Raw genomic sequence first — 25,452 nt, 5'->3', positions numbered from 1 at the left:
AATAATATTAAAAAAAAGATCATTTGAACACATACATTATGCAATTCATCACACATTCAACTAACTTGCAACATACCATGTTAACTAACTAGATGACATAATCAAATAGTTAAGCACCAAATATATGACATAAGAAAACTCTTGCCTTATTGTATCTCAAGGGAGGCTATCTTTTTTGCACAATCAATTTACTTAGCACGATATAACTTCTCAACACATCAACGTAAACATAAATAAGATCATGTTATCCATAACAATCACTAACTAACTTGTGCACATACTAACTCATAAACAATTATCATTTATGCATAGAAATCACATATGTATGATCGGTCTATATTAGTACAACACCATATCACAAATATTTCGACTCATATCTGAATATCATAACCATAACCATTTTCATAGGCCAATTCAGCTTAGTGTGATACCTATAACATCAAGGTATAAATGATATAACCCTAATCATCAAACTAACTATAATTTAACAACCACAAGTTAACTTATAAGATATTTCATCAACAACATATAACATAATCCTTAAGTTATCTAACCTAAAGAAATAATAGCAATGCACACAACCATAGGATACCACCATTCTTGACTATTTGACACATGTTCATATAACTACACTAATCAACTAACATCTATCATGAATGTAACCATAACATCAAAATACATGTGCATAAACCTAATGTATATAGACCTAATGCATATAACAATTCTTAACGTATGCACCTACATGCCAAACATACAATACCTGTATGACAATATTCTCTTATCCCAAAGTCTAGTTCTGCAACCTTATTATGGTGATTTGCATCTCCTGCTCTATCTCAGGCAATATGTTAGCATCATAACATACCAATAGCACCATGATGACCTAAATTGTAAACCATGACTTCACAAGTCATGTTTTACCTACTATTCATGCATAACTATAACCAAGACCATACATGCATTACCACAACCATTACTCCATTGTACACACGGCCTCATGCAACTATCAACCTACATAAGAAATGCTTAATCAACTACACATACACCTAACCGCATGTAGTCGAGCATAAGTGATAAATTCTTGTAATCAACCTACAAGACTGAGGCATGTAATCTAATAACCAAGAATGCAACCCAACATACAAGCATGTAATCAACTTGCATCTACTCATGTAACCAATCATATACTCTTGATGATGCATTCCATAAAATCAACATCAAGTTTTTCATGACAACCTTACTACAACCATGATCAATGCGATGTAGTGCAACAAGCACCTGTAACACAAGTGTAAGAGCCACACACGCAACTGACATGCATGCATGACCAACACATTCACCAATATCTATATCACCAGATATAACCCAAAGAGAATGCAACCATGCAAATTATCCAAACCATTGACAGAGTCCTGATAACTATGCCAACTCTTTGGGAGTCCTAGAAGAGAAAGACTCACCATATCATCCTCAACAACCGTGATTCCAATACTTCCCAGTTCATCATTACATTGAGTGAACTTGGTCAAGTATTTTGGAATCATCTCTCCTTTCTCCAATTTTTTTTTTCAAAATTTGTCCTTTAGTGCCAATTTCATTTGGTCACTGCTATTTTGATACAAGTTCGTCAATGCTTTCCATATACCATACGAAGTTTCCCTACCATGGATACTCAAGACATTGTTGTCTCAATCTCCCCTAAGGATTATCCACCTCTCCTTCACCACGCACTTCTTCCATTCGACCAAATTTGTGCATCTGATGCTGCTAGCTTAGGAATTTATTGATCAACGAATTCCTTCAAGCCATTATCCTCTAGCATAGCCTCCATTCTATCCCTCCAGAATATAAAAATTGAGCTACCTTCCAAGGCATAATCAGGCTGCAAACCATAGAACGCCATCCTTCGATCCTAAAGTATGTATTGCAAATTTGAATTTCACCTGTAACCCAAAACTCAAAACTTTGAAATCTTCTATAGTATACTATCTTCAGCTCTGATACCATGTAGAAAATCCTATAGATTCACAAGCTCATGCAATGTACTAAAGCATAGGATAAGAATCTACTTCTACTTTCAACCAACAGAAGCTAATAGATCGATGAAAATAATATGAAAAAGAAGAAGATAAATCAATGACACATAACACAAGATGTATTTGGGGAAAGCTAATGCACAAAACCCCACTATTTGTATTGCATATATCCGAAATATGAGTGAAGATACAAAGCTTTTTCTCACTAGAAAAATTTCGCATAAGTATGCTCAACTCATTTAGCCCACAAGCAAGCTCAAGCCAAATCCTTAGCCTATTCAACAACTCTCCAGGCCCCTAATCTCTTGTGTAATTCCTAGGATGAATAACCCATATTTAAAGAGAATCCATGCTTCCAAAATTGTACAATCCAAACATAGGTCCTTCTTTGATTGCATGCATGATATTTACAACTCAATAAATCATACAACTGATAGTACATTGTCCCTGCACTCTAGTCTCAACTGGGTCTTTCTCAGAATCAACATTCACGAGTTTCTGATGAGGGAATCTTCAGTTAACTAGAGCAACCCTTGTGGATGCACTAGTGCACCAACTGACTGTTAACTCTATATTAGTTCCGCGAATAGTTGGGAACTAATTTAACTGAACATAACTCAGTAAACTGAGTGGTCTAATTAAAACTCACAATTAAACTCATCCTAGACCCCCAAAACTTAGGGAGAACATATACATGACTTCAAAAATACTTCCAACTCGAAATTCCTAAGCTAATTAAGGTAATTAAACCAAAGTAACTATTTTCAAGTTGCTATGAGAATAGAATTCAATTTTAATTCACAGTATAAATTCAAGGACAAATTTAAACTGAAATTTCTTGTTTCCATTTCTCAACACAACATATGTGTGTGTGTGTGTGTGTATGTACACACACACACACATATAGAGAGAGAGAGAGAGAGAGAGAGAGAGATTTACATAAAATAATAATAAAAAAAAATAATAAGAAGGTGAAGAATTTATTGTCATTAAACGAAAAAAATTCATTAAAATACAACTGTGAAATATGTCACAATATAACACGCAACGCTAAACAATGCATTGATAGTGGTAAAGGAAACAAAAGATATATGAGATTGTAAGTGAGATGGTGTGTTATTTTCTATAATGATGTGATGTAAATGAACACATGTCAAATTCAAAGTGTAAACTTATATTATAAACTAAAAAATAACTATAAAGGAAAAACCATTTGTTATTTTACTAAAAAAATTGAAAAATATTTCAATGTGAAGCTAATTAGCATTGTTAACGTTTTAGTTTGGGTTTAGCAATGATTAGATTGAGTCCAAGTTTGAATTTTTTTAATGAGGTTTGAAATTAGATTCTTTTATGTATAGTTTCTATACATATACATATATTAACTTTAAAATGAAATATACCATAAAGTACACATAACATAAATAAACATAGGAATGTTAACTTTAAAATTAAATATAGCATAGAGCACTAAGAAATCAACATCAATAAACATAAAATAATGCTATCATGGACATGGAAAACATAGCATAGAATACGATGAACTTGGTCAATGGCCATGAGGTTTTCTAAGCTTTACTAAATCTCAAAATATGTTTTAGGTTCACCAAATTTCGAAAGTTGACCTATTATTGAAGCCATTATAACAATATACTCAATATGAGCTTATAATGTCAGTTGTAGGAATTAAAATTAGGTGGGAATGATAACAATAAGCCATCCCAACCAGCCAAGCTAAACCCAATTTATATATACAAAAATGTAATGACGTAAATTAATTTTTGTTTAGTTTTAAAAAATAATCTTAGAATGAGATCCTCCACTAACAGATGGCATGTAAGTAGATCATGAAAGAGAAGAAAAAAAAGTAAGTCCAATGTATTTTACCCATAAAATGGGCACATTTAGTATCTAGAATACTATTTCTCTACACCCCTAGGTTCAACTTTGTCTAAAGATTCCTTCTAGTGAACTAATTTTACAAACACTCTATAAGATAGAAAAATTGATGGAAAACTCAAAATATAAGTCTCTCTCTTGTTAATATGATTGATAATGGGAGGAAGAAACATAAGCATATTAACCTGGCACTTAAGGGGATGTCTAACACTTTGATATACCTTGGCACTATGTCAATCATGTTTTTGTGAGTTTTAAACCTTTACATTAAAGTAATGTGTTTAAAAATTATTTATATATAGAAAAGTAAACATTGGTAATCACACATGATACTCAAAGATTTACTCTCGAGACCCTTATCTGGGAAAAGTAATAAAATATTTAGAGCCACAACTCTAAACTGTATTAAAATCAGCTTCATCATTTAGAACATAATATATAGGATCTTTCCGAATCCAAAAACTTAATCCATTGGTTCAAATTGTATTCCTTGACCAAAGTTACATTACAATGGGTTGAATAACCATTTGCTAAAAGCACTCAAAGAAGGAAAAAAATGGATAAAAAAGGAACTTAACTTTTTTTAGTGGCTTCACCCTCGAAATATATAAAAAATATAAATAAATACAAAAATTAGAGAATATAAAATTATACTCCAATCAAAATTTATTGTTTTAAGAATGGTAAAATTTTAATAACTTTTTACTTTGGATTCATCATCTCTTGTTCTCTATGGACCACTTGAAATACATTAGAGGGAAATATATATATATATATATATATATATATATATATATATATATATATATATATATATATATATATATATATATATATATATATATATATATATATATATATATATAAACTTTTGACACTTCTCCACAATTTGTTTTATACTTTTCATAGATAAAAAGTAACTCGCCAATAGTTACATCTAATATTTTTACTCTCAATGCCATTTGTAGGCCCTAGCACCTATCTTGTAATACCTTAATTATGACCCCATAATATGAATGTAATGTTGAGCAAAAACTTATACTTGGGGGGAGGGTGGTGTGTGTGTGAATTTATATAACATAATTCTTACTTATTTAAACAGTCATGAAGCATAATAAAACAATCACATACGAAATATATCAGTTGTAGAACATGGAAGATAATATTTACATGGTTAGGATAAAACTACCAAACTTATTTTTCTAATTATTTGTAGGGGCCAACCTATTGTGAAAAATATTTGTAGGCACCATCTACTGGAGACATCAATTTCCACTAGTACAAGCCCTAGTGGTCACCAACCTACTCTCATCAGAGAAAAATTAAGGTCTACAATGGGCCTCCTAAGGAATACTATTAAATAATAGTGGAAATAATAAAACAAGATTATATTACATCTTCAAATTTTAGAGGGGAAAAAGAAAAACTACTTTTTGAACGCGTACTTTCAACTTATCTCACTATGGTTTTACTCAAATTTCGAGTGGGAGCCACTCGTTGGATGCACAATTTAATTCCTCATCTAATGAGTACCCATGTTTCATACTTTCAATGGATCCTACTACATGAAAAATAAAAAATACATGAAAAATGTGATTGCAATCATGTTTTTCATGCATTTCTCATTTTTCGTGTAGCATGATCCATCAAAAGTATGCAACATGGGTACTTCTTGGATGAGGAACTAAATTATGCATCCGATGAGTTATGCCACTACAAATTTGAGTAACATCATAGGGACATAAGTTCAAAATATAGTTTTTTTTATATATACATTTTTTAATCTTTTTACTTTTTTACTCCAAAAGTGGAAATCATCCCCCATGGTTGACATCATCATCTTGAATCTTATTGGTTTTTATAAATTTGATTTTGGTTGTACACTTTTATTTTCAGCCCCATTTTAAGCCTCAAAATTTCTCTAATGTAGAGATCATTGTAGTCACCAGTTTACTCACCACCGCTACAAATATTCATAGGCACAAACCTATAGAGACACTAATCCCACCACTACAAATATTAGTAGAAACCAAATTACTAATGAAACCAATCCACAACACTACACATATTTGTAGGAAACAATTTACTGGAGACACAAATGCCCACTGCTAAAAACCAACATAACAAGAGACACCAATCGCTTTGTTTGATAAAAAAACCCTCAATTACAACTCTTCTTTAGTGCATATAACTTCAAAAAATAATAACATTCACATTAACTTCATTGAGTTTACTTGGGACTTCTTCCTTCATTATGTCTACCTATTACATCTACCTTCACCATATATAACCAAAATTTGAGTCTTTAAATGAAATTTATTGTAAATGTTATAGTGTTTTCTTCCCAAAGGTGTACGGAAAGAAATCCTCTAAGACCATGGATGACAAACAATATCAACAATATAAATGACTGCTAAACATCGTAGATCTGTAGCAACTGATAGAAACAAAATCTGCCAACGTCCTGATGTATGCCACAATCATAGTTAAACAGTAAAATGAAACAATAATAATAACTCCAATAATCGAATGGAAACGAGATATATAAAGAATATATTTTATTCTAACACCTGTGAAGGGAACAAATAAATTTTACCAGTCCCCCTTTATGGGATGGGTTCTTGGCTATCCTCAAACATCTTCAGCTTGTGTAGAGTCTCTCTCCTCTATAATGTGTAAACCCAATAAATAAAATGTTTGAGCACAATGGGAACTCAAATGGAAGAAATATGGCATGCGACAGTGATGATAATAAGAGTTACAACAATGAGTGCAACAATGAAAATAATCAAAAGTGAATAATGAATGGAAAACTATTCTATTTATAAGAAAATATCAGTTATCCTAGAATAATGAGCAATACTAATATATTATTAACCCCATTCTAGGAATAATAAATTGGAATATTTTATTATATTTGATTAGGAGGGAAAAAGTATTTAAAATTTTATTTAGAATTAATAAATAAATAAATGATTTATTTATCATCTCAAGAAATAAGGTTAAGGAATAATAAAAAAATAATTATTTATTTAATTATTCCTTAGGGATTTAGTCAAACTTGACAAAGAATAATAATTAATTAGTGATTAATTAATTATTCCTAGAGAAATATAAGATAATTAATAATTTGTATATTTATTTCTCATTATTGGGTCAAATATGACAAGGAATATTAATTAATCAATGGTTTAATTAATTATTCCTAGAAGATAATTAAATAAATAGTGATTTATTTAATTACTCTTCATGGGTTTAACTATAAATTACTTAAAAAATGTGGTTTATTAAGTAATTTGTCACAGTGAAAGCAATTTTACTATGGTAAAATTGGCTTTACATGATGTACTTCAATCCATCTAGTAAATTAGGCTAGATGATCAACTTTTTGGTGATAAAAGAATGCCCCCCAATGTATGAGTGTTAGGAACAAAACATATGACCGAAGTAAGTTGTAAAGACACAATCACTAGGCAACAAAGTGGGGAGAGAGAGAGAGAGAGAGAGAGAGAGAGAGAGAGAGAGACCAAGAGAGCTAAAGCGAAAGAGGATAGGGACAGAGGGGGCGAGGCCAATGCAAGTCTCATTTTATGTTGTGGTACCCAATATTAGTGAGGTGGGGGAGGCATGCCTATACCCGCCAAGATAACATAGTACAAAAATAATGATGCACCCAGAAACATAAAACTAAGCAATGAGGTACATGTTGAATGGTACATGACACACTGGCATAACTGAGCCAGAAAATAATACAATGTGTCCCATATACATAATGCACCTAGAAAAATATGAATAAGGACCAAATACAATATCATCTGAGTACATGAGATATAATGTCCCTTACCTCAAAAAATGGGTGGGAGGGAGGGTAGAACAACTAAGGAAACCCTGATGAACAGTGAAGGGCTCTGCAAAACTGAATGGATACTTTGAAGGAGATGTGCTTGCTATGAACATTACGATCGGTAGGAACCAAACCCATCAAATCTGTGGAACTGCATCTGAGGCTATAGCATAATATGAAGGCATTTGGGCATGTGGAATACTACCTAAAGGTCCACCCCCTCATGAGGGCTGAAAAATCTCACACACACACGGGAATCACTAGTACAATATGCTGCATCATTGGACCATCAAGTGTATGAATCAAAAGCATGAAACAACTGAGTCAAAGGGAAATATTGAGTCCTCTGCTCGATCCAAGGCACCGAACAAGAATGGAAGCTAGTACCAAGGTACATCTCCCTCTAGGCTGTTCTTCTAGAGTAAATGAGCTGATGTCAATAGAATAGGGTCCGAGATAGGTGAGGAAATGAGGATCCTCAACTAAGGCACGAGGGAAAAGAGTAATGTGACCGATGTACTGACACCAGAGACAATGGAAAAAATTGGACTAAGGGACAAACATATGACTTCCCTTGTTAGAGCATAAATGGGATGGTTGACCTGGTAGCGACTGAATCGACTCTGGGGAGGATGGGGGACAATATGACTGGAGGCCAAAATGGGAAACACAGGATGAATGGTATGTGAAAATGAATGGAATATTGTGACATGATATAATGGGATGCGAAATAGACTCCATGGAAGCAAAGGTGACTCATTGTGGATGTGCTGAAAAAGGGTGACTCGATGACGCTGCTACACAGAATAGGCCTAGTGGGGACCATGAAAGCATGAGTAAATGGTGGTCACTCATGACAAAAATCTGCATGTGAGATGATAATCACGAAGGGAAGGTGGTCCCCAAAGTACAAGCATCGCAGATGAAGAAATTTGATTTTTAGAGGTGACAAAGTGACCCTTGTAAAAATGGCTTCCGGGTGAAGTGTCAAATCATCAAATGAAATGATGTAACGTACCTAAATTCATGAGAGAAATAAATATGTGCAAATCAATGAGAGATTCTATGGGTAGAATTTCTTAAGGTAGAGTGCATTATGAGGATTAGGAACTAGTTGGTCTTTGAAATCCTCCATGAGATATGCCCCCTTCCCTAAGTATTTACAAATGATGTAAGGTCCTAGCCATAATGATTTGAACTTCCCATGTCCCAGGGTATCATGGGCATAGTCATACACCAAAAGAACGTCAATTTCATGGAAGGCATGAGGGTTGAATTTTCGGTCATACCGAGCTTCAGTGTGCTTTTTGGCTGCTTCAATTATTTGCAAAGCAACACGACAGTCTTTAGAGGCATGTTCAAGCATGAGAAGTCTTTATTCTAATGGTTGGGTATCAGGGAGAAGTTTGACAACTAGGTGAAGGGAAGGGATCTTGCACTCCATTGGCAAGACTACCTCGTCACCAAAAACAAGGTGGAAAGGAGTGAACCTAGTGGCAGTTTTGACAGAAGTTCTATAGGCCCACAAAGCTGGGAAGAGCATAAGGTGCCAATTGGTCTTGTGCTTATTCACCATTTGCTGAAGCATAGCTTTGAGAATTTTGTTAACTACTTCAACCTTTTCATTACCTTGGGGGTAATAAGACGATGAATATTGGTGCTGGAAGTCCAACAATGAGGATAAATCACACCATACCTCATCTTTAAAACATTGGCCATGGTCAAAGACCAATAGTTTCAGAACCCCGAATCAATTAATAACATGTTTAAAAAAGAAAAGGGTCATGGTAGCCACCGTGTTATTGAACATTGGCATGGCCTTAGCCTATTTGGTAAAATAGTCGACCACCATGATAATATACTTATGGTTATTAACAGATGGTGGTCAACACTCCATAAGGTCAATGGCCCATTTACAGAAAGGACCAATAATGATGATAGGATGGAGGGGAGCAGGTGGGGTTCTTGCCTTTGTGGAAAAATGTTGGCAATTGGGGTAGTGTTTGACTGCCTCAATGCAATCACTAAAGAGATAAGGCCAAAAGTAACCAACGCACATGACTTTCTAGGTAGTGGCCATCACAGAGAGGTGGCCACCACAAGTGCAACTATGACATGCATTTAGAACTTGATCTTCTTTAGTATGGGTGATACAATGATGAAGGATAGAATCCACACCGCGATGAAAAAGGTCATCACTGATGAGGAGGTAGCGAGGGTCCTAGTATCGAATTCACATTGATCATCATGAGTAAGATGGGGGGTGAACTTTTGGGTTTGCAAATATGTGAGAATATATCCATACCAAGGATCATCTGAAGTGATGAAAAACATGTGTTCATCTGTGAGCTTGTCATTAACCAGTGGATTGCATGCACCAGTGGGTAATTCAGAAATGAGTTCGGCAAGGGCGAAATCTTTCTTACTCTTAGGCGTAACAAACTCAATATTGAATTCCTAGAGGATAACGATCCAACGTGCATACTTCCAACCGATGATCCGTCGACTCAATAGGAAGTTCATGGGGTTGGAGTTTGTTATGGCCCTAGTGGTACGCGTAAGGATACAGTGACAGAGCTTTTGGATGGAGAACATGACAACCAATTGAAATTTCTCTTCATGAGTGTAGTTCACAAGGGGGACCTACGAGGTTGTTACTTACACAGTAGATAACATGCTCATTTCGATCACCATCTTCTTGAATAATTACCCCAGAGATTGAATGGGAGGAAGCTGAGATGTACAAGATGAAATCCTTGGTCAAGTCAGGGGGATTGATCAAGGGAGCGAAAGTGAGAGCATGCTTTAGGGTATCAAAAGACTATTGAGCAAATTCATCCCAAACAAATGGAATGGTTGAGCGAAGGAGTCTAAGAAGCCCATCCACAGTGGTCGCATAGTCAGGCGCAAGCCTACGAAGGAAGTTGGCTTTGCCTTGAAGGCTTTGTAATTGGCGCAAGGTACGGGGAGGTGGCAACTCAAGAATGGTTTGAACTTTCAGGGGGTCAAGAGTGATATCGTCTCTCGACAAAATGAGGCCTAATAGATGGCTGGTAGGAAAAAAAAACACATTTCAATGGATTAAGAAGAATGTTATACTTGTGACATTGGAGAAAAAAGGTGCGAAAATCATGAATATGTTATGCCTGAGACCTAGAACGAGTGTTGAGATCATCAAGGTAAGCAAGGATAAGGTGCACCAAGTCATGAAAATAGTATGATATGGCCCGCTGAAATATGGAGCCAACATTTTTTAAGCTGAATGACATGATCGGATATGTAAAGGTTCCCCACAGACTAATGAACGATGTCTTTAACTGATCGGAACGATGGATACTAATCTAGGTCTATCTGGAGAGTCCATCCATAAAGGATAGAACCTCATGCCCCATATAGTCATCAATGATCGTGTCGATAAAGGGTGTGGGAAAGTTGTCTTTGGGACAAGCTTTGTTCAGGTCATGAAAAGCATGAAGAAATGAATGGTGCCTTGCTTCTTGAGAACAGGAACCGAGTTGGATACCCATGTGGTATACTCAATGGGATAGATGAAATCAGCCTAGTTGAGATTGTCAATCTCAGATTTTATGGCCTCGTGACAAGAAGGGTGGATTGGTCTCAACTTTTAATGGATAGGAGTGGCACTGTGTCATGTGTTGATATGGTGTTCAACAAAGGTGGTATCAAGTCTGGGCATCTCAGAGTAAGACCACGTGAAAACATCACATAATTCTTTGAAGAGCTTGGTGTAAGCTTCAGTTTATTTCAGGGTGAAATGTGCCCCTAAGGTAATGTTTTCTTCAATCCCTAGTTGATCTAAAATGTTGATTTTGATAGTAGGAGAAATGTTGGCCATATTCCTGTTAGGACCTCACATTGTCCCTTTTTGACAATATATTTTGCTATTATGTCATTCATTTTCAACCTATATTTAAAGTCTTTGTTATTGCTTTAACCCACTTTTCCAAAGGTATACAATATTTCTTCTCATTTCTATACGTTTAATCTATTTTACATACAATTACATTACTTTCATAATTTATTTATTGAAACGGATAGTTGTTGAAACAGTTATCATTGCAGTTTACGTTGCTGAAATAACCCAAAGACTGCAAGGCTATTATTAAAGGTCATGTTGCTGTAACAGTTAGAACAAGGAGCAAATCCTGTTGCTGAAGCAGTCGTGATTTGCCTCCTAGATTCGAAAACAACAAAAGAAGATCATCGAAGGAGCTGCTACATTGGTTGTAACTACTACATTCTAAAGTCAGCATTACCATAACCATTGTAACAGCATTTTGTTAATGGGAAAATTGATTTCCCTATTTTGGGTTAAAGATAGGACTTACAATGTAATCAGTTGTAATAGATGTCTCCTCTTTAAAAAGGGGAGAAATCTACATTAGAAGGGGACGTACAGACTATGGAAGGGTTTTTTAGCTGAAGGAGAAGAACTAGAATCCTTTTGTAACATGACATTTTGATGGATGAATAAAATATTGTTCTGAACATTTCTTTCTAGTTCTTGTTTCCTAGGGAATCTTGTGAGAAGGACACGGCCCACCTTCATCACAAGATTCACCCATTATATTTCTGCAGTGCATTGAGTGTGTTTCCTATCCATACCTTGTTAAAAGTTATGTTTACTGAGTGTGCTTATGCATTGTTGCTGAACTCTATTTTCCAATTGATTGCTGCATTATTCAATCCATTTATAGTTAATTCATGACTTTTCCATTGGTAATTGAGTTTGCAGAGTGAGTTGGCAAGCATGGTAATAAAAAACAAGTGTTGAAGATTCTTGCTTTGGGAATAGGGTCCTGTTCTCTGTTACAACATAGCTAGTGATTTCCTTTGTAGATTGATTGCTTTTCCATTAGACTACTCTTTTAATGAAATTGAGCATACTTTGGTGAGTGTCTGCAATAGATTTTTTTAGTTGTAACTCAGAGTGAAGGTTCAGTTTGTTTAGAGCAAGGTGTGACTAGTTTATTTATTACAACTTCTATTGCTTTTGGGATTGAGCACATACAGTGTGTAGTAGCCTTTGAAATAAACAGACTTCCCTAGGTTGACAATTTATGTAGCACTTAGTTGTTTGAATTAATAAGCAATTAAAGTGACCAACATTTTGGCACTGTTGCTGGGGAAGGCAATTGTATATTTCAAAAAGCATTAACATTTTTCTTTTAGATATGCAGAGTGCATGAGAGGACGCAAGAAAAACAACCATACAGGTGGCAAGGGTAAAGGAGGAGGAAGAAAGACCTTTATTGATGATATTATATCAAAGGTTGAAACTTCTCAGAGGCTGAGCTCTCAGAAGCCCAAGAATCATCTCTCCCTCCAAACAAACTACGAAATAGAGGAAGTTGTGGGTCCTGAAAGAGTTGAGGAAATAGTAGAAGAAATTGGAAAATCAACAGAAGATTTCAAAGAACCAGCTGAAGACATTGAGGGGTCAATTGAAGACGTTGAGGAGCTAACAGAAGACATTGAAGACAGAGCAAGTGCAATGAGATAGCAACCAATGGAGGAGAATAATGAAGGATTCTATAATGGAAGACAGGAAGGAAGAGGGAAAAATTCTCTTTCTACATTGGGATTTCCTATTGGGGATCTTCCTAGGGGGAAAGTCCTATGAAGAATATCCCACTGCCAGCCTTACCTAACTTCCATGGTTTATCTTCTGAAGATCCTGATGAGTTTATTTTTGAGTTTGATATATTGTGTAGAAGTTATGATTGTGTTACTAATGCTCAAAAATTGAAGCTATTTCTAGCAACATTAAAAGGAAATGCACTAAGATGGTTTATGAGTCTGAGAAGTCAGGTAATCACGACATGGGAACAAATGAAGGAGAAGTTCTTGACCAGATATCAAGACTACTACCGGACAAGAGAAAAAAAGGAGGGATTATTTAAGATGGTTCAAAAGGACGATGAAAATTTGGAGGACTTTGTGGAAAGACTACAGTACAATCTGCAGAGATCTGATCACCCTAATGTAAGTAAACATATACTTAAGACAATATTATTGAAAGGGGTAAGGGATGATTGTTTAGACATGCTAAATATGCTTGGTAAAGGGGACATATCTAAAGAATCGTATGATGAAATTTTCAACCTCTGCAAGAGATGCTCAAGAGGAGCTGCAAATAGATCAAAAGGTAGGGATAATACATATTCAAGAGTCCAAAAATCAGCCAGTGGAGGAGCAACAAGAGCTGAAATAGGTAATCTACTTGAGGAATTCAAAACTAAAATGTTAATTTCTTTTGCTTCATAGATTGATACCTTTCAGGTTAAGAAGAAACAAGCAGAGGTAGAAGCTGCTTTGGCCATCTTCTGTCCTAAATGTAGAGAAAAACATCCACTAAGGGAATGCTCATTGGACAAGGTACCAATTTGCACCATTTTTGACAAGGACCATGAAACTCAACAATGCCCTTCTTTCCCAGGGATAAAAGTAGTGTTGCAACCAACCAAGGAGGAAGCTGAAGTAGTTTATTTTCTGACACAAAGGAGGTAATGGAAACCACGAGGAGAAGGTATGAACTTTAATATGCCATTTAATCGTTGGAATAATTATCCTTCTTTCAATCAAGAAGACTACCTGCCCTTCAACCAAATGCAATACCCACCCTTTAATCAAATGAATTTCCCACCCATGCAATAAACAAACCCTCCCTTTGTAGACCCTACAATGTGGACTCCTTGGCCCCCACAACAATCTTATTTTAATCAATGGAACCCAAACTGGAGAGCTCGACAAATCCCATTCCCAAACCAATTTCCTCAGTTTTAGCAACCACTCTCTCTTCCCTCAGGTACTCCAACAAACAATTCGACAATAAGACCCCAGTTTCCCGTACAACTGAACCCTAACCCTAATAATAATAAAGCTGTGCAAGTCATCGATATTCAGAACCTGCCTACATCTCCTGTTTACCCTGTGCAATGTAATGATATTTATTTACAATCCGGGAGAGTAGTTGAGCCAATTATTGATGATATTACCTCTTCTGACTCTGACAAAGAAGAGACGGAAAAGAATAATTTACCTAACAAGGGTACTAAAACAGTCGAGCCACCCTCGAATAAAGATGCTGAAACAACAGAGCCTCCATTTCCTGAGTGTTTAGCTCTCACTAAGAGACTGGAGCCACTTGATTTTAATCTTTTAGGGGAATTGCATAATCATTATGTTAAAATCCCACTTTTACAAGCACTCAGAAATGTACTAATTTATGCCATAACCGTCAGAGACATTTGTATTAAGAAACCTAGTAGGAAACCTAAAGATCCCCTTTCAGTTCATGTGATGGGTGATATAGCTGCTTTAATGTCCGGAAAAACTCCCCCTATTAAATATGGTGATCCCGGTCATCCGACGGTTACAGTACAGATCAGAAAAAATATTGTTTCATGAGTTCTAGTAGACTTAGGTGCTGCTATAATATTATGACCCTTGAAACCTCACAACTATTGCAGTTAAATAATGTAATTAGAGAGACACCAACGATCCTGGAGTTAGCTAATCGTTCCACAATCAAACTAGAAGGAGTCATTGAAGATTTAATCATTTCAGTGGAATCCTGGAATTACCCAGTTGACTTTGTTGTATTACAGACTTAAACAAAGTTGGGGGGACATCCTCTAATCCTGGGGAGACCCTGGCTGGCTATAACATATGCTTTTATCAGTTGTAGATCAGGCTCAATGACAATTTCTAATGGATGTGAAACTAAGCAGCTTACTCTTTATCCTCATGCCACACCTGTGATTAATAATGATGATTTTGTACGGTTGGAATATGATGATAATGCTACTCAATCTATTCTGACTATCGGACAAGACTTAACTCTTAAGGATACCACAGAGGATTAAGTAATTAGTAATTTTATTTCCGAAACCTCCTCGGTCACTTTTGAAACATATAACCAGTTGACTGCAATTTTGGAACCTGAAACCCAAGAAAAGCTTAAATCTGAAAATCTACCTCAAACATCAATTTCTATCTCCTCCAAAAGCATAACTGTAGAAATTGAACCTGGAAAAACATTGAACATAAACCCCAATTTATCAGATGCTGAAACATGACAGCTAATGAAGTTACTTCGTGAAAACAAGGAAGAATTCACATGGGACTATATAGATATGAAGGGGATCTCTCCTAAGTTATGTACTCATCTTATCTATATTAATGAAGGTGTCGACCTGTCTGTCAACCCCAGTGGCGAATGAATCCCAATTTCAGGGAAATTTTTAAAGAAGAACTTCAAAAATTTCTTAATGCAGGGTTTATATACCCCATATCTGAAAGTGAATGGGTTTCTCCATTGGTGATAGTACCTAAGAAAAATGGGAATTGGAGAGTGTGTGTAGACTACAGAGCCTTAAATAAAGCCACTCAAAAAGATCATTTCCCCTTGCCATTCATTGATCAGGTTCTAGATAGTTTGTCAGGGAAGAGATTCTTTTCCTTTTTAGATGGTTTTAGCGGATATAACCAAATCAAAATTGCACCCCAAGACCAAGACAAGACCACTTTTACTAGTCCTTAGGGAACTTTTTCCTATAGAGTTCTCCCATTTGGACTATGTAATGATCCAACAACATTTCAAATAGTAGTGATAGGAATCTTTTATGATATGCTTAATGACTCTATGGAGATATTTATGGACGACTTTACTCCTTATGGTGTGATTTTTGGAGATGCATTACGAAACCTTGAGAAAGTACTTAAACGTTGTATACAAGCTCATCTTTCCTTGAGTACTGAAAAATGTCATATGATGATGAACAAAGGAATTGTACTAGGGAACTTCATTTCATTCCTAGGGATTCAGGTAGATCCATCCAAAGTACAGGTAATTTAGGCCCTTCGTATCCCTAAAACACAAACTAATGTAAGAAGTTTTTTAGGACATGCTTGATATTATAGGAGATTTATCAATTTTTTTTCTAAAATAGCTTCTCCTTTGTTTGTGTTACTTATGAAAAATGATGAATTTAAGTGGATTGATCTTTGCCAGAAAGCATTTGATGAACTTAAGTATCAGTTGTCTACAACTCCTATTCTAAGGGGACCTCATTGGGCACTTCCCTTTCATATATCCTCTGATGCTTCGGATACTACAATTGGAGTTGTCTTGGGACAAGAAGAAAATCATCTTCCTTATGTTATTTATTTCATTATAAGAATATGACCCCTGCTGAACTTAATTACACAGTTACTGAGAAAGAATTTTTAGCAGTCATTTATGCTATTAATAAATTTTGACATTACATTACTGGTTATCCTACTTTTATTCATACTAACCACTCGACTATTAAGTATTTAATGAAAAAATCTGTCGCAAATGCTTGAGTTACCAAGTGGTTATTGCTATTACAAGAATTTGATATTACAATTGTAGATCAACTAGGTAAAGAAAATGTAGTTGCTGATTTCCTTTCTCGGATAAAAACTGGTGATAATACTCCAGTCGATGATTCCTTCCCTGATGAGTATTTTTTGCAGTATCTGCTCACTCACCTTGGTATGCAAACATTAATAATTATCTGGTTGCAGGGAAGCTACCATCACACCTATCACATCGGGAGAAAAGAAAGATCATTCAACAAAGTTCTCAGTATAGCTGGATAAGTGGGTGTCTTTTCCATACAGGACTTGATCATGAAATCCGAAGATGCATTAGAGAGGATGAGGTTTATGATATGTTGAAGGCTTTCTATGGTGACCCTTGTGGAGGGCATTTTGTTGATAAGAGGACAGCACATAAAATTTTCAGAATGGGTTATTATTGGCCCTCACTTTTCAAGGATGCGAAGAAATATGTTAGGGCTTGTGACAGCTATCAGAGAATGGGTCAACCTAATCATAGAGATGAAATGCCATTCAATCCCGAGGTAATACTTGAACCCTTTGAAACATAAGATCTAGACTTTATAGGACCCATCAATCCTCCATCTAGTCAAAGAGTTTACATATTGGTCTGTACAGATTATATGACAAAATGGGTGGAAGCTAAGGCACTTATTAGAGCTAATGAAGAAGCTATTGTAACTTTTCTATTTGAAGGAATATTTGTTAGATTTGGAGTGCCTAGATAATTAGTTACAAATGGAGGACCTCCTTTCAATTCTCATGGTTTTAAAGCTACGCTTCAAAAATATCATATTCATCATAAAATGACTACACATACCACCCCCAAGCCAATGGTCAAGTGGAAAGTACAAACAAGGTCATAGAAGCAATTTTGACAAAAACAGTGAAGGAAAATAGGAAGGATTGGTCTCAAAGGCTGCCTGAGGCATTATGGGCCTACATAAATACCTGGAGGAACACTACAGGATTTTCTCCTTATGAATTGGTTTATGGTAAAAGTGTTGTTTTTCCTGTGGAATTTGAGATTAAAACCTTAAGAACTGCTTTAGCTGTTAACCTTGATTTGACTGATGCACAAACAACTAGGTTGCAACAGCTTTAGGAATTGGATGAAAGAGGTTAGATTCCATCCATTAAACAACTATGATTCAACAACAAAGAACTAGGTGGCATGATAAAACTATTAAGCATAAGTAGTTCCAAAAAGGTAATTGGGCTTTATTATACGACTCTCGGTTTGAAAATTTTCAAGGGAAATTAAGAACAAGATCGTTGGGATCTGATGAAGATACTGATTTTCCCAATGGAACAGTAAGTCTCCTAACAATTGATGGTTCTAGAACACCATTGTTAGTAAACGGGTATCGACTTCGTCCCTAGCAGTAGCCCATTTCTAAAGAGGAACTTAAAGCTACCTACATGGTAGATTCACATTATATCTTTTTGGGGAAGCCTACTACCCCTCATTGCATTTAATTTCTACATTCTATTCTTTTTAGTATTAGATTAGATTTCTTAACTAATAATCCTTGTCAAGGGTTGCCATGTTACAATTGATTATTTTGTAGATCTCAGACATAGGGAGGTTGGTTGAAAAGAACAATCTTACTGCAAGCAGATTTAAGCTTCATCTTGTGAAGCATTGTTATCTCACTCCAATTCACAATTCATTCCCCCATTTTGATCATTCTTCCTTTTTCCCCTCCTTATATCCCCCATTATTTTTCAGCAACATTTTCCTTATTTCTCCCATTTACAGCAACATTCTTCTCCCCTTTGCTGAAACACCAACCTTTTCCCATTTTTCCTGTTGCTGAAACACTAACTCTTACCATTTCCCCTCTTGCTGAAACACAATTTCCTCTCAAGGAATATATATATATACTATTTTTAGTTGTGAAAACCATCTATTGCATTCTTCTTTCACTGCCTTCTCCTATCATTATGTAGACCTTTTATACAATTACCCTCATTTCTCAAAACCCCTTCTCCATAACCATTGATGATCTATTAGCAATGTATACTATACATTTTCCGAATATCAATCAAAGGTAAACATGAGGTATGTATTTGTATGTTTAAATATTATTAAACTATAGTCAAATGGGAAGATTACAACATTATTACCACGATCGCCGTACTTTTAAAACTCATTATTCCAGCCGTAGTTGGGGAAATATCAAATCATCACGCCATCATTTCATAACACGCCAATCACCGTCATTTTTTTCCCACGGTTACATCTCATCACCCCGTCTTTGTCTTATTATTCCATGAACTCAATTGAAAATTTACTCTGTTTCGGGTGCGGTAACTCGGTTTGTCACTGTGCATTTTACTGAAGCTGGTAACTATGAGAGGACCTGCTATTCGATATGAGCCAGGTTCGATAGCTTTATTATAATTACACCTAGACATATATTAGATTTTTTAGCGCGTCAGCTGGGTAGATTATTTTAGGAGGCTCCAGGGATTTGATCCATAGCAAGTCCTTGAATTTGCATGTAATTTATGGGATGGCTATTCTACCGTTCAAGGAGTTCGAATTCTAGTTTTAGAAGATGATATAGCACAGGTTTTAGGCCTACTAGCCACTGGCATTCGATGGTTTAGTTGTAAACACATCATTCTCAATGCACAGTACGAATTCCTTCTACCAAGAGAGCAGGTCGAGCTTAAGGGCAATGGTGTGGCACTTCATTCATTACCACTTCCATGGCCGACGATTGCCAAATTTTTCAAGCACTATCTCACCTACGAAGGTCGCTACCAGGTAGTCTATCAATAGGATTTTGTCCTGTTAAATCATTTGAGACAAGGTCGACTGTTAAATATGTCATATTATATACTTGGGTGTCTAAAAAATATGTCACATTATTGTATAAATGCAAAGTACCCACACCTTTCCCTCACCCATCATCATCTTGTCCAACTATTAATTCAAAGAGGTTTGGCTTAGCAGAACCCTACCCCACCTAACAATCCACCCCTTTAACCCCAAGAAGCTGCTAAAATTCTTCAAACAGCAGCTGAAATTCCCCAAGAAGTCACTGAAACTTCCGAAGTTTCTCAGCCGGCCCCTGAAATTCCTCAACAAACTACTAGAATCTCTCAGCAAGTTGAAAATCCTTTCGAACAGCAACCAAGAGCATTCCACTACCTACATCAGCTAATCCAATTGACCGTCCCACCACATTAACTCCATCCCATAATTTAGTAGAATCATCCACTCCCACTTTCCACATTCCTAGTGATGATTCTAATGATAACCTTCCCATTGCTAAGCTAAAAAGAAAAAGACAAGAAAAGGCTACTTCCCTACCAAAAAGATGAACAAGGGCCTCAATAAAAAAAGCTACCATCCCTCATGACCCTCCTCCTCTAAAGAAAACCACTCACAAAAGAAAAACCATTGTTTTCCCTGCATTTTTACATCGAAGATGAACAAGGATGTCGACTGAAGAAGCAATTGTTACCACTATCCTCAATTATCCACCTATTACACTAAAACTCCATACCCCACCACAGTCCCAAGGCCCTGAATCTTTACCTGCCTCACCCTCGGGTACTGAAATGCAAGAAGCCTAGGATTTTGTGACATCATTTCTTTCAGAAAATCTAGCTGCCACACAAGAACCAGCTACTGATTCAGAAGCTGCCATACAAGAACCAGCTGTTGATCCACCAAATCTAGATACCCAAGATGATGTACATCATGTAGATGTCCCACAAGAACCAACTACTAACCCAACAGTTTCCACACAAGAACCAACTGCTGATGAGCAGAAAACAGACAACCTAGATGTAGCTACACCAAAAGAACCAGCTATTGATCTAGCAGTTGCCACACAAGAACCAACTACTGATGAATAGAAAACAAACAACCTAGATGTAGCTACCCCACAAGAACCAGCTACTAATCCAGCAGTTGCCACACAAGAACCAATTGTTGATGAACAGAAAATAGATGATCTAGATGTAGTTGCCCCACAAGAACCAGCTACTAATTCAGTAGTTGCTACACAAGAACCAACTGTTGATGAGAAAAACATAGATAACCAGGACATTGCACAAACCATAGCTACCCCACAAGAACCAGCTATCGAGTCAGCAACTGTCACACAAGAACCACCTGCTAAGGCTCCAAATGATGTACCTGCTATAGAACCAACCGACGATTTAGCAGTTGCCACAGAAGAACCACCTGCTGAAGCTCCAAATGATGAAGTTGCTATGAAACAACAAGCCTTTCATTCACTGGAATCAGCTACTAAAACTGCCACTGCTGCACAAAGCCCACCGACCTTGGCTTCCCTTCTACAGGAAAATGAGTTTCTAAAATCAGAACTCGAAGCTTACAAACAGGAATTAATAATGGCAAGGGAAGCCTATGACATAGAACTTAATTTATATACTTTAGCTCATGCAACATCCGTAGCTGAGAAGAGTACAGAGAGAGATCGGTATAATGAATATATGTGCATCCAATGTGGTAATATCTATCATCAAGCCAGTTATAAAATAGTTGAAGTTCCACTGCCTGGAGCTACCCCTGCATCTACTTCTGTTAAAATTAAAGAGGAATGCCCTGCTGTTACACAAGAACCAGCAGGGCCTTCAAATATTTTTGAAAAAGAGGTTAAACCACAAATACCTAGGCCTACTGTGATTGTTAAAACCGAAAGTGCTGTACCCCGACCTACAAAGAGTGTGTTTACTCAGACTAAATCCCGGCCTACAAAAACTGTCTTCACTCAAACCAGTAGCACTCAAGCACAAATGGATAAATGGAAGAAGGAATATGTTGTGTCACAAGAAAAGATATTGCAGGAGCACAAATTATCGTGGAAAAATCATACATGTAAATTGGGAAGTTTTGGAACAATCTCGTGCATAGAACAGGGAAAATAAGCAGTTAAAAACTAGATTTCTCCTCATGTTTAATTTGGTTCAAAGATTACTGGCCACCAGGAAACCATCCTCCAATTACTCTCTCTTTCTTGTAGAAAATTTAGCGTTCTTCCAAATAAAGGAAATTATAGATGGTAGACTTCATGAGGTATCTACACCTGAACAGTTTGTGAAAACCTTCACAGAAGCACCTTTCAGTGAACAAAATCTACTCTGTGAACTGTATCTCCATAATGAAGCCATCCCTGAGGATAGGAAACTCAATCTAAACCCTCTGGTTGGTGACATTCAAATTAGAGCCTTTGTCTCTTTCCTTGCCAATCACCTCACGTGGCAGAATGCCTTCCTTTCAACAAAACACAACGAAGATAATTGCCTTGTGTGGATTCGATCTGAGCCACAAAATGTTGCCATTTTCGTTGTTGAATATTGTTAGTCTTTGAAGGAACCAGGAATGAATGAGCATATCAGACAGTTATAGGTAGAAGTCTTAAAATACTACCAACATTATGTCAAAGCCAAGGGAGCCCTTGCCCTATAGGCAAACAACCTATTTTGGGAACAGTCTCCTAAGGAAAGGAAAGAATATCATCCCTTTAATCCTCTTAATCTTGAGACAACAATTTCGCGGCTGCCTAACTATGTCAAATGCATTCAAAAGTGCGCCGAAAAATGGTTAGGGTATCATTTTCATTTCCCTATTCTATGGCTACTAGCACAAGAATATAAGGCTTACTTTAGGTTGTACAAAAAGGAAGAGCTAGCAGCATGGTAGAGATTACAGAATGATCATGGTCTTAGATACTTGGCTGATAGAACCTTCTATACTTACTGCCTAAGTAATTTGCACTGCAAGTCCCAGTACTTGAACTCAGATTCAGAGTAAAAGTTGCATGAGGACATGCAACCCCTTCAGTTGGGGGGATGTTAGGACCTCACATTATCCCTTTTTGACCATATATTTTGCTATTATGTCATCTTTTTTCAACCTATATTTAAAGTCCTTGTTATTTCTTTAACCCACTTTTCCAAAGGTATACAACATTTCTTCTCATTTCTATATGTTTAATATATTTTACATACAATTACATTACTTGAATAATTTATTGATTGAAATGGATAGTTGCTGAAACAGTTATCATTGCAGTTTACGTTGCTGAAACAACCCGAAGACTGTAGGGCTATTATTATAGGTCATGTTGCTATAACAGTTAGAACAAGGAGAAAATACCATTGCTGAAGCAGTCATTATTTGCCTACTAGATTTGACAGCAATAGAAGAAGATCATCGAAGGAGCTGCTACATTGGCTGTAACTACTACATTCTAAAGTCAGCATTACCATAACCATTGTAATAGCATTTTGTTAATGGGAAAGATGATTTCCCTATTTTGGGTTAAAGATAGGACTTACAATGTAATTAGTTGTAATAAATGTCTCCTGTTTAAAAATAGGAGACACCTACATTAGAAGGGGACGTACAGAGTGCAGAAGGGTTTTTTAGCTGAAAGAGAAGAACTGGAATCTTTTTGTAACATGACATTTTGATGGATGAATAAAATACTGTTCTGAACATTTCTTTCTAGTTCTTGTTTCCTAGGGAATCTTGTGAGAAGTACAGGGCCCACCTTCATCACAAGATCCACCCATTATATTTCTGCAATGCGTTGAGTGTGTTTCCTATCCATACCTGGTTAAAAGTTCTGTTTACTGAGTGTGCTTATGCATTGTTGCTGAACACTATTTTCCAATTGATTTTTACATTATTTAGACCATTTATAGTTAATTCATGAGTGTTCCTTAGCAATTGAGTTTAGAGAGTGAGTTGGCAAGCATGGTAATCAAAACTAGGTGATGAAGAATCCTTCTCTGGGAATAGGGTCCTGTTCTCTGTCACAGCATAGCTAGTGCTTTCCTTTGCAGATTGATTCATTTTCCATTAGACTACTCTTTTAATGAAATTGAGCATACTTTGGTGAGTGTCTGCAATAGATTGTTTTAGCTGTAACTCAAATTTGAGATTCAGTTTGCTTAGAGAAAGGTGTCACTAATTTATTTATTACAACTTCTATTGCTTTTGGGATTGAGCACATATAGTGCTTAGTTGCCTTTGAAATAAACAGACTTCCCTGGGTTGACAATTTATGTAACACTTAGTTGTTGAATTAATAAGAAATTAAAGTGGTCAACAATTCCCTTGTTCAAAACCATATGGGGCAAGGATGGGATTTCGAAACAAATCGACTTCACCATGGATGAAGTCTTTTGATTCAACAACACACTGGTCATGAGACTTTTGTGCCAGGAAGTATGTATGATGGTGCATATCATCCCAAGGGTATTCAGGGGTAGACATAGCTTCCATGATGTCCTCATCAGAATGGAAGATGGGTAGATGGGAGGAAGACTGACCACATGATGCGACGGTGGTACCTAGTGAATCAACCTGAGAAAGAAGGTTCACATACGCAAGATCTAGAATGGTAGATGATGAGCTAGTCGATGGAGGATCTACAGATGTTGAGACCTGGGATTCTATTGAAAGAGGTTCCATGGAAGCATGCGCAGAAACCTCAGAAACGTTTTCCTACCAAGAACTCAAGGATGATGAGAGGTAAAGGATATGGCCCATGGAGTCTGTCATCTCGACATCAGGGGGAGGGATCACGATGATGGGACCAGAGTCCCCCTATTATTATTTACTAGTGGTACTAGAACACATGGGTATAGGAGTAGGTGATCCACTACGAGTGGTCTCAGCTTCGCGAAGCGCCTCAAGGCAATCACTAAATTCGTCTAGATAGGGCAACAATGGGAATAGTGACCATGATGATTGCACAAGGCACAAGGGTGATTTGTGCATAACGTTCTGAGTTTCTTAGCTAGACCTAGTAAGGTAATATGGACCTCAGGGATATTTGACTTAGGGAATGTTTCAAGAACCAAAGGTTTGATATGAGGGAATTCACGACAATAATTGGTGGAATGCACAACAAATTTATACAAAGCACATGGAGGTGATGACTTTGGGGCCTTGGGGGCTGGAGGAGCTTGGGGAGCATTTTCCTTAGGTTATTTCCTCTTGGATTTGCCCCCATGTTCAGATTCTTTCACAATAGGAGTGGGTTCATGTTGAGGTTGTGATGGAATTGGAGTAGTGGTAGGGGCTGTAGGGATCAGTTGAACTAGGGTCAAAGCATAATATGGTCTTAGTTGACCAAGAAGAGTTCTTATGGGGGATCAATGTAACATATTGGGATCCCCAAATTCATACTGAGGAGGATAAGGGAAGCCATTACAGGGACAAAATGATTCCTAGAGGAGGAAACAAAAAAGGTATCTGGCCTGCAGGGTAATGTCCTGATGGAA

Source organism: Pinus tabuliformis, chromosome 9 (genome assembly GCF_031772625.1).
Source record: "Pinus tabuliformis cultivar Carrire ecotype Pingquan chromosome 9, CPIR1, whole genome shotgun sequence".
NCBI lineage: Eukaryota > Viridiplantae > Streptophyta > Pinopsida > Pinales > Pinaceae > Pinus > Pinus tabuliformis.
This window is presented reverse-complemented; position numbering follows the sequence as displayed.